The sequence below is a fragment of the Lygodium microphyllum genome, chromosome 15 (genome assembly GCF_053477565.2).
Source record: "Lygodium microphyllum isolate KBCC chromosome 15, Lygodium_microphyllum_v1.1.10, whole genome shotgun sequence".
NCBI lineage: Eukaryota > Viridiplantae > Streptophyta > Polypodiopsida > Schizaeales > Lygodiaceae > Lygodium > Lygodium microphyllum.
Window position 1 is genome coordinate 140342825 of NC_141149.1, and position 10955 is coordinate 140353779.

The window sequence follows — 10955 nt, forward strand, 5'->3', positions numbered from 1 at the left end:
GCAAAAAGGAAGAATTGGATTATTGCAGAAGTTGCTAGAGCTATGATGAATCAAATGCATATGTCATTGTCACATTGGACTAAAATAATACATATAGCACTTACACATCATATGTTACCCTATGAGAGAGGGTATGGGAGGAAACCTACAATGGCTCACTTCAAGGCATTTGATTGTGTATGTTATGTGCATGTCCCTCATGATTTGAGAAGAAAGATGGAATCAAAGGTAGTTAAATGTATCTTTATTAGTTATCTTGATTAATAAAAATGATATAAATGCTATGATCTTATCATTAGAGAGGTTTACATAAGTATGGATGTGAGATTCAGTATGAGTCATGGTACAAACCTAAGGCTACAATTGATATGAATATTTATGATAGCAGTGATGAGAATCTCTATGTGAAGAAAAATACAGTAAATAGCCCATGGAATCAACATATTGAGGATGTATTTGGGCCACAATACAATATAAAAAGCAATGGAAGTATTAACCCATGGAGTGGCAGATCAAGGAACGCACAAAAGAGGACTGAAATCGCAAAAAGAAAAAATCGTGTTAAAACTCTAGATATAAGAAGTGCAAGAAGTATGTCCCACCACATGCAAGAGTGGTTGAGACACTATCTATTACACCTCAATTGAGAAGATAAAAAAGAATAAAGTATCGAATTGATAGATTGACTTACAATGGATACATGAAAATGCAATATGCATACATGGTTTCATATGTACGGCACTCAAAGCCAACATGCTTTGATAAGGCACTTGTGAGTAAAGTATAGAGAAAGACAATGGATGAAGAAATGGATTCTTTGGAGACAAAGAAAACTTGGTATTAGGTTTCAATGCTCTTTGTATCTCAAAAAATATTTTGCATCTATAGCCTTTGATGGTGGTTAGCCTTGGCAAAAGGCTATTCAGAGCTTGAAAGCCCATGCAAAGAAAGGGGGGATATTGCACCCCATTAGCAATATTGTGTCGGGACCTATTCTTTGCAAGATGTGTTTTTTAATCCTATCTTTGTAAACTTTTTCTCCAATGGAACCATATAAAATATCAATAATATGAATTTATTTTTTTAATTTTTCAAACATAGAAGTTCCATTACAGAGGCTTTGCTCATATTGCTCAAAAGCACTCTCTTTCTACATCCTAAAAGATGATTTCAAGATCTCAAAACTTCCCCAATGCAAGTTAAGAATACTCACTTACCAAAGCCTTTTCAAAAGAATAAATTTTCAATACCATCAAAACTATGGACTTGAGAAAATCTCCAAGATACAATGGCATTACTATTGCAAAATGAAAAATCAAAAGCATGAACTCCCAAAAATCAACATGATACAATGGTAATGCTACAAAATACATAATCCACATGAGCCTCTAGTCAAAAGACCCCTAGTTTTGTTGATTAATGAGTTTTGGGAGAAAGGAGAGCTCCCCCATTCCTAGAGTAGGACCATATATCTTTCTTGCCAAAATAGGCCCAATGCACATGACTCAAGCATTGGCTACCAATCTATTTACTAGGAGTGATATACAAAGTATTTGCAAAAGCCATGGCTACCCATCATCATAAGATGCATCCACTCGCATCAATATGACTAAGGGGAGGTCCCTATTAGAAAATGCACTTAATGTGATGATGGCCACACATGATGGCTAGCAATCTCAAGGCTAAAGAAGGTAGTCATAATGTAGGAAGACATCAAGAGGGCATTTCATCAATTGGAGATTTATCACATGAGAAATGCAATAAGAATAGTAAGACATGGGATTCCTTAATTGATAGCCCCATGTGGGTAAACCTAAGAAAAGTAGATACCTTGCTCTTATCTCAACTTAATTGAGATAAAAAGTGAGACGAATGCTCTTTGTGCCAAGTTACTCAAAAAAAAACTAGGAGGGTGGTACCCTTGGATAAAAATAATGGAAGAAATCATTTATGTCAAAGATATAAAGTTTTGCAAAACATGTGGATTCAAGGCCTAGGACCTATCATTCATATGAGCTATTTTGTTGATTAAACTACAAGCACATTTGTTGATTTCTTGGATAAAATTTCTCTCTAAGGCTATTTTGGAGTGCAACAATAATCATTTATGCACCAAGGAAAACATATTTTGGCCCTAGGACATTGGTATTTTCATAGCTCTCCAACTTGGTAGAATAGCCCAACATCAAACTAGGAAAGGAACTTGTGAAGTATTGGCTTGATTCAACTAATAGTGTCATGTCCTTCAAACCAGGATAGGAATTTGTGACGCGTTGGATTGATCCGACTAATAGTGCCATGTCCTTCAAAAGTTGAATGAGCCACTATAGCCTCTCCAAGTCAAGCAGAATCACCTAAGGATATGTGGCTAACTTCATCTTGAGTAGCATTGACAAGGGAGTTTGTTCAAGAAGGGGGACTATCCTCCTTTCTGTATGGGGGGTGATAGCATCTAGAAAAAACTAAAATCAGCAACAATCAAAAGAATGATGAGAAAAAGTGTCTTAATATATATTGCAATCAAATATGCTTGGGAAGTGGGATATCCCAAATGATCTACTAGAAATCTTTTCAAAGAACCTTGAAGGCATAACTTCCACTCAAAGATAATCTTGTTATAGTGGATCATGTTCAATGCAAGCTTGACATCAAACAAACTTAAGAGAGGCATTTCTTAGGGTACAAGAGAAGAATCTCTTAGACACTATTTGGGGACAGATACATAGCAATGGAAACTTCACATCAAATCCTACCCCATCTTCACCTCAATCAATAGGACAACAATAATATGATCATTGTGTTTTCGAGGAAAGTCAAGACCAAAGTGATGGTCTTATGCTAATTAGGAGCATAATTGATTTTCCCTTCAAGGGATCTAGCAAAAAATGCTAGTAGGCTATTTGAAATTACTAAGGTCGATGTCACATGGACAGGGTGTTAGGCCAAGGTTTGGTGGTATTTCAATATGATTTGCTATTCGGCTCTAAAATGCATCACAGAGAGTTAGCTAAGCTAGCACTCTTTGTGCTAGCTAACTCCTTTTGTAATGTAAGTTTATAATATTAAGATATAACTTCATGCCTAAGTCCTATAAGTCCTCTTCACAAAATTAACCTCTTGTGGAAAACCAAGTTCGATCCATAAGTCAACAACTAATTGATGCACACCAATTAGTAGTTTATATTAAAGAATGCCCTTGGTTATAAAAGGTTTGTAACGCCCTAAGGCTTTACAAAGGAAGAGATTCTGACCACATCAAAGGTGCTGAGCTTTCTAAACTTGCCAATGAGCTTCCATATTCTCAAGGCTTTGAAAGCTAGCTCTAGCCATGAGGGTAAGTTGTAGTTGCCTTGGAAGATTGCTTGATTCCTGGTAGACCTGATGACATAAAGGGTGATCAACCTGAGAGAGTAAGTTGTAAGGTATCTATGATTGTCAATGGAGTCAAGGAGCCCAAAAATCCATGCATGCATATTCTTTTCCTCATTTCTAGCTTGAGGAAAGTGACACCAACAAACCAATTCCCAGACTTGCTTGGAGAGGCAACCATTCCAAAGTGTGTGATGTGGAGTCTCCTCCTCACCACAAATGCATAGACCAACTAAGATGCCTCTCTTTTTTAGCTTGGCTCCAAAGAACAGGGCCCTCAACATTACCCTCCAAAGAAAGAGCTAATCTTCCAGGAGAATTGTAGGACCCAAGTGCTACCAAAGCTTTCCTTAACCTAGTCAAATGCCCCATGCTCGTATAGCATGTCGTGTGTCCCACCATCTTCCTTTAGCATCCTTGCCTTGATGGTTTTGGCACAAAGAGATTTGGAGAGGTCCTTGTCTTCCACTCTTATGTAGGAGAGAAAGGCTCCTTCAAGGGAGGTAAGCTTGAGGCTACTCATCTGTTGAGTGATCCAGTCATAACTTAGTCATAAGGGATTAGGCTAGGCTTCCATGTGTTCCTCTCCCCAACTTGATGGGAGGTGGTTTCCTTCCTCAATCCAATGTTTGAACCGATAAAGGCCCTTCTTGATTAAGTATAGGGCTTTGTACCCAAAGGTGGCAATGGGAGGGGAGGGTTGTAAGGATTTTGTAGGTATACCGTAGCATTGCCTATATATGCACCTATATAGGGAGTAGTAGTCACTCAAGCTCTACTTGGGATGTGCATCTACATATGATTTCCTATGCTTAGTGGTGAACCCTCACATGTGTGGCATCACAAGTGTGTAGTCCTAAGATGTACCTCAACTTTGTATATTTCTATATCATGAATACAATTGATTCCTTATTGACATATCTTGCGTTCCTTTCCACTATTCCGTTTTTGTGCCTCGTGAAAGGTTATGACTTAAAGTCCTGTAAAGGTTCATTACACTTGGTATCAGAGCAACTCTAATGCAAAGTATGCTAGCTTGAGAGGGGAGCGGGCTCACAGACACAGAGGAGATCCTACAATAACACATCATGCAACATGACATTATGACCCTGACCCTGACATGGCATGACACAGTACGACGTGACATGACTTGACACAATACGACATGGTTCAACATGACATGGCGCGATGCACCATGTCACGATGCTCATTTGCCATGATACCTATTAAAATTTGGAAGAGAACCTATTGTGCCAACAAAGTTGAGAAGGGTGTCGTGGCATGATAGGGACGCGCAGTATACCATCCAAATGACTTGGAGAGAGCTAAAGCTATGGAAGGACACTTTCTTTGAAGAGAAGGATAAGCTATGCCATTGGCTCAAGATCACATACAAGAAGGAGTTATGGATCAAATTGATCGAGCAGACAAAGAAGACCATCAAAGCACTGGAGAAAACCCACAAATGAACAAATTTGATTCGCAACTTGGAAGAGAAGACTGAAGAGCTAGAAGAAGACCTGGATGAGGTTGACTACCAGCTACACATGGTGAGAGAGAGAGAGCCAAGTTATGGCAAGTGAAGGTAGATCGAGACCTTGACACTGAGCTACTAGGAGAAATTATGCTAAGATGGGAATGGGAGATTGCCTCTAAATCTAAAGAAGCAAAGGAGCGGGCTGAGCCATACTTGAAGCAAAAGAGAGCTGAGAGAGTCCGAGTTGAAGAATGGAGTAAAGCTAGCCAAAGAATAAAAGAACCAAGAAAAGAAGAAACATGTGATAAAAGAAGAAGAGTTCTGGTCAGATGAGGCTGAAGAAGATGAGGAGAGGAAGAGCTCAACCCCAATCTTCGAACACCCCATCCCCAACAAGAAGGAGCCAATTGCTACTACCTTGATTACTATCCTGAAAATTACTACCATCCCATCAACTACCTTTCGAAAGGAGATTACCTCTACACTGACTACCCCTATCGTGAAGAGTGCCAACCTGAAGGAAGTCAAGAAGAAAAACAAAAGATTACCTCTACACCAACTACTCCTATCCCGAAGAGTGCCAACCCAAAGAAAGTCAAGAAGAAAAACAAAAGATATAGTATTATGTGAAGGGAGAAGAATGGAGAATGGATGTGAGTTCAAAGGTAGAAAATATTATGATGGAGTTAGGATACGAGAAAGAATATGAAGATAGGTGGACATGTCAAAAGGATGATCCCTTGTACCCACAGGTTGTAGCCAAGTTGGAAAAAGAACCAATTTTAAAAGAAATAGAGTTTGAGAAGGGGGAGGATGAGCTTGATCATGATCTTGGAACACCTTCACCCATTGAGATTGAGGGTGAGGGTAGGTTGGCGCCCTCCTTCAAGGCACAAGTTGCCTTTGATGAAGATGATGATGAGGAAATAGATGAAGAGTTAGACTTAGGGGATGAGTATGAAAGGGTGAAAGCACCTTGAGCACGGCATATGTTACATGAAGTCTACACATCAATATTAGAAGAGGAGTTCGGAAAAGAAAAAGAGAAAAAGAAAGAGTTAGAAGAAAAAGAAGAAGAAAAGGGAGAGGAGGAGCTCAATACAAATCTTGGAACCCCTCTACCCCACCAACCCAAAGTAGAAGAGAAGGGCAAGGATGAGCTCAACCTAGATCTTAGAACACCTCGACCCCAACAAACAAACAACCCCATGAACTTCAATGATGATAGGGAACGAGAGTTGAAAGAGAGAATCATGAGAATATGGGATCAGAGAGAATATGATGATAGGAAAGAAGGAGAAAAAGACTTGTTAGATGGAGCCATAGAGAAGATCAAGGAAAAGATAAGATAAAAAAGAGAAGAAAATATATATAAAAGAACAAGTAGAGTTAGCTAGGAAGAGACTAGAAGAGAAAGAAAAGATGAAGCAAAATGAGAGGAAGCACGTAGAATAAAATAAGAAGAAGAAAGCTAAAAGGATGAGCAAGTAGAAAGAGGCGAAGGAGCCAACAAGCTAGAAGAAAGTGTGGGGAGAGCTAGAAAGCCAAATGAAGAAGATAGGCTAGAACAAGAAGAGCAAGAGAAAATTTAGACTTGCGCATCAAGGTCAACCAAGAAAAGATAGAAGATGAGTTGGGCTTAGGTAAGCAAAAGAAGGAAGAAGAAGAACCAAAGATAGATCTAGGCAAAGAAGGCCAAAAAGAAAAAGGAAAGATAGAGAAAGAAGACAATGAGAATAGGAAGAAGAAGAAGAAGGCAAAACCAAACACCAAGAAATGAAAGCAGGTTGCTAGAGCCACGATGAGAGATGAGAATGAGGATACCTCCAAAACCCCTCAAGCTAAACTTATGTCTAAGGATGAAGCAAACCCAGATTTCTACCCAAGGCCACATCCCATCCGAGCCAACTCGGATCAAAGTAGGAACCAAGTGCACTACAATAATGAAGTCATTAGCTATGCATGAGCCTGAAGAGGCAAACCCTTATGATCTTGGAGAGAGGGAGTTACAAGATGAAGCCTCAAAGAAGGGAGAGCATGAGAGAGTGCTCACAATATGGTCCAACCAAGGTAATTTAGTGCTATGAAAGGGAGTCTTGCTAGTTGAGCCTTGGAGAACTCTCCAATTCACTCTTAAGGTAAATGTCTTTGGACTATGGAACCCATTGGGACCATACTCAATGCTGTTAAAGATTGGCATCTCGACATTCAGGGCTGCAAGTAGTGCAAGGAGCTATCATCTCGATCCTTTGGATCCATGACATGCAAAGCACTCCAAACATGGGCATCACCCTAGGAACTGCAATTATACCTCTACTTCCACAACCCCAAATCCATGCTAAGTGTGACAACTTAGTTCGTACCCCCCAAAGAACTTCAACCCCAGATGAGGCTAAGAAGAGCCAAAGAGGTGCCATGCACCAAGATCACACTTTTTGTGCGAAAAGGCAAGCTGAACCCACCTATTTGTCTAAGTTTAAGGCAAGCAAGAAAGATCTAGCAAAGAGGCCAAGGAAAACAGCCCAAGTACTTGACTTAGAGATGCAGGCAAAGCGTCTTGGCAAATGAACCACGACCCAAGTCCCCAAGAACCAAGGCAAAGGTAAGAAGTAAGGGAGGAATTGCACAAGGGGCAACCCAATGGACCGCCCCCCTTAAGGCATGGCACAACATGGCACCAACCAAGCCACCACGCCCTGACCCCAACAACACGGCAAGTTGGGATTGCACCCACAAAGCTTGGCATGCAAAGCCATAAGAGCCAAGCTAAATAAAGTTAGGAATATGAAGCATCCACTCCTCAAATATAATTGAGTCGAGGGTGGACTCTAATGGAAAAAGAATTACAACTGAGTCTAGATAGCCAGACCTTGGCAGGTTGATAGAAAAAGTTGTGTTAAGATCCCTAAGATCGTAGTACAACAAACACTAACCAACTTGATAGAAAAGGCTGTCTTAAGACCTCACTGATGAGTCACATTCTAAACCGATAGACACTGACCAGCTTGATAGAATGAGTTATGTTAAGACCCCAAAATTGTCAAGAAAACCACCCTTAGATTGTTGAGGACAGCAATCCTTTAAGCAAGGGTGAGTGTAATGGCTTTGTACGTATACCATGGCGTTGCCTAAATATGCACCTATATAGGGAGTAGCACTCACTCAAGCTCTACTTGGGATGTACTTCTACATGTGATTCCCTATGCTCAATGGTGAACCTCACATGTGCAGCATCACAAGGGTGTAGTCATCAAATGCACCTCAATGTTGTATCTTTCTATATCATGAATACAACAAATTCCGTATTGATATATCTTGCATGCCTTTCCATTATGCCATTTATGTGCCTCATGATAAGTTATGACTCAAAGTCCCATGAAGGTTTGATACGATTGGGTGGGGGGGGGGGGGGGGGGGGGGGTTTGTTAAATCTTCTCGACCTGAAGATATTGCCTTCCTTGTTGGCCTCTAGAATGGGACAATCAATGTCTGTCAAACTAAGTAACTTGAACCATGACTTGGCAAGGTCTAACAAAAAATCCTAGCCCTTGACTTTGGATAGTGCATGAGACCTTACTAGGTCTGAAGCTGATAGGCCCCACATGCTGCAAAATTTCTTGTTGCACTCTACAAGGAGGTCAACCAACATGCAAGACCAGGGGGATTTACCTAACCATCAACTCTTTAAGAACTTAGCTTACAAAGCATAGATGTCCTTAGAGGGGTTGGGCAAACCTAGACCCCCCCTCTAACAGGGGCATTTTGAGCGTGTCCATGGCAATGGGTGTGGCATATTTCCTTTTTCTATGGTTTCCCCAAAGGATGAAGGGCAAGTAGAAGGATAGCATGGGGTAGATGAAGCGACTGAGCCGGATATGGAATGGCAAATTAGTGGAAGTCCAACTACTAATCTTTTTCCTTGACTCTGTTAAGTACCCAAGATGACCTACTAGACTCCAAGATGTCTACTCCCATGGGTAGACCCAAGTATCTAAAGATGTTACCTCTTCCCACCATACTTTCTTTCCACGGAAGCTTCAAGAGATCTATTTCCAAGATACTAATCAACTTGGATTTGCTCAACTTGTTAGCAAATCACACCACCCGCTCATAGGTGCTCATGATCTTCATTGCCCTCTCCATGTTGTCATTGTGAGCCTTCAAGGACATCATGTCGTCACCATATAGGTCATTGACAAAACCTTGGTCTTGTTTGCCCTTGTAATATATATCTTCTTCAGCACACACTCTATGAAATGCCAACTCACAATATCAAAAGCCTTTTCTATGTCGAATTGGAGTAATACCACCTCTTGCTTAGATACTCTAGCCCCTTCTATTACAATCGTGGCATTGAGAACATTGTCCATTAGGCTTCATACTTTGATGAATCCAAATTGGTGTTTGTTGATGTGTTTGCTAAACACGGGCATGAGCCTGCTAAACACTGCTTTGGCAAATATTTTATACACAAAGTTGAGTAGAGATATGGGTCTCCGATCCTTCATTTATAGACATTGTTTGTGATAGTGCTCTCTAACCAAGAGTTGGGAAATTCCCCCCTTTGCCAAGCTGTGTCGATCATGGTGGTGACACTATGTATGAGGGCCCCCTAGTTGTGATTGAGTGTATTCTATTGAGATCCCACCCAAACCCAAGGATTTGTTTTTGCCAAACCTTAGCCCCTTCAATTTCCTCCTCAATAAATGGTGAGATCAACCATAGGTTTTCATTCTTTGTAATCAATGTGGGCGCTACCTCCAATAGTTAATAAATTGCATCAACTTCTACCTTGCCAAGTTGTGCCTTATATTGATTAGCAACATAGGTTTTGCACATATAGCTAACTTGCTATGGGTTTGAGATATATTGCCCATTATCAAGTTGGAGGGAGACCATGTCATTTCACTTTCTCCTTCTACACACTTCTAACAAACTCGAGGTAAGCATCCAAGATCCAAGATAAGCTTCCTGTTGAAGATCAAACTGAGCTTCTCAACCTCTTTAGGCAAGGTTACCCTTTAAATCAATTGGCCTTTGGATACCATTTCAATTTCTTTCAATGCGGGGGGGGGGGGGGGGGAGGGGGCGGCGTTGGTCAACGGTTCACAATAGTAGATAAAATTGGCCATCACCTTGCTTGCCCATTCTTCCTCGTAGTGCTCCTAAGAGTAGAGCCAAATGCATTGGACCATGATCAAGTGTTGCATAGTGTTGATGGACTCGCCCCCAAGGTTGGGTTTGCCTTTGTTGATGTCCTCTTACAATTTGGCTGCAGCACCTAGCAACATGTACTAAAAGAGAATTGGGCTAGTGCCATAGGTTAGCAACTAAGTACTTATGTTGCCCTACTAACCTAAAAGGCTTAAATGTCAACAACACATTATTAGCCTACATGATTGAAAAACATATTTCTTACGTGATAATTTTTTGGATGTCACTCATCAATGATCTCACATCCCTTTTCCTTATTCCACTCACCTTTCAATACTCTCTCTCTCTCTCTCTCTCTCTCTCTCTGTCTCTCTCTCTCAGGGCAAGAAAATGTAGTAATGTCCCTAATGAAAGTGGCACACCATGGCAACAAATATCACCTATACACCAGGATTATATGATGATGCGCAGAGTTTGTTGAAACTCTCTCAAGAGGCTTGTGACAAGCTTGACTTGAAAGATAATGCAGAGATGCTTGGAAAGGTGGACTTAATTGACATCACAATCGTGACAAAGTGAAAGCCTTTGCTTACAAAACCCAGTAAAAGTTCCAAACTTTTTCCAACTTCAAGAATAACAATTTCCTTGCTAAGCATTGATCAGCAACATATTCAAGAGGAGGAATGCCCTCATCTCTGCCCTGAGTGTGAATGCAAAATTTTCAAGTCTAATCAAGTGCTTTTCCCTTTGCATTAAAGGCCCCATTTTAGAGACTGCTTACTAGCTTGAGATGCAATATAGCGTCCACACAAGATTGTAAAAGGACACTTTTGGCACCAATCTTGTAAACGTTGCAGAGTGTAAAACCTGATCTTTCTGTGCACCAAAGACCGACATGGAAGTAACAGGTACAATGAGCCTTTATTAAGTTCAGTAGTAAGAGTGGTAGAGTCAG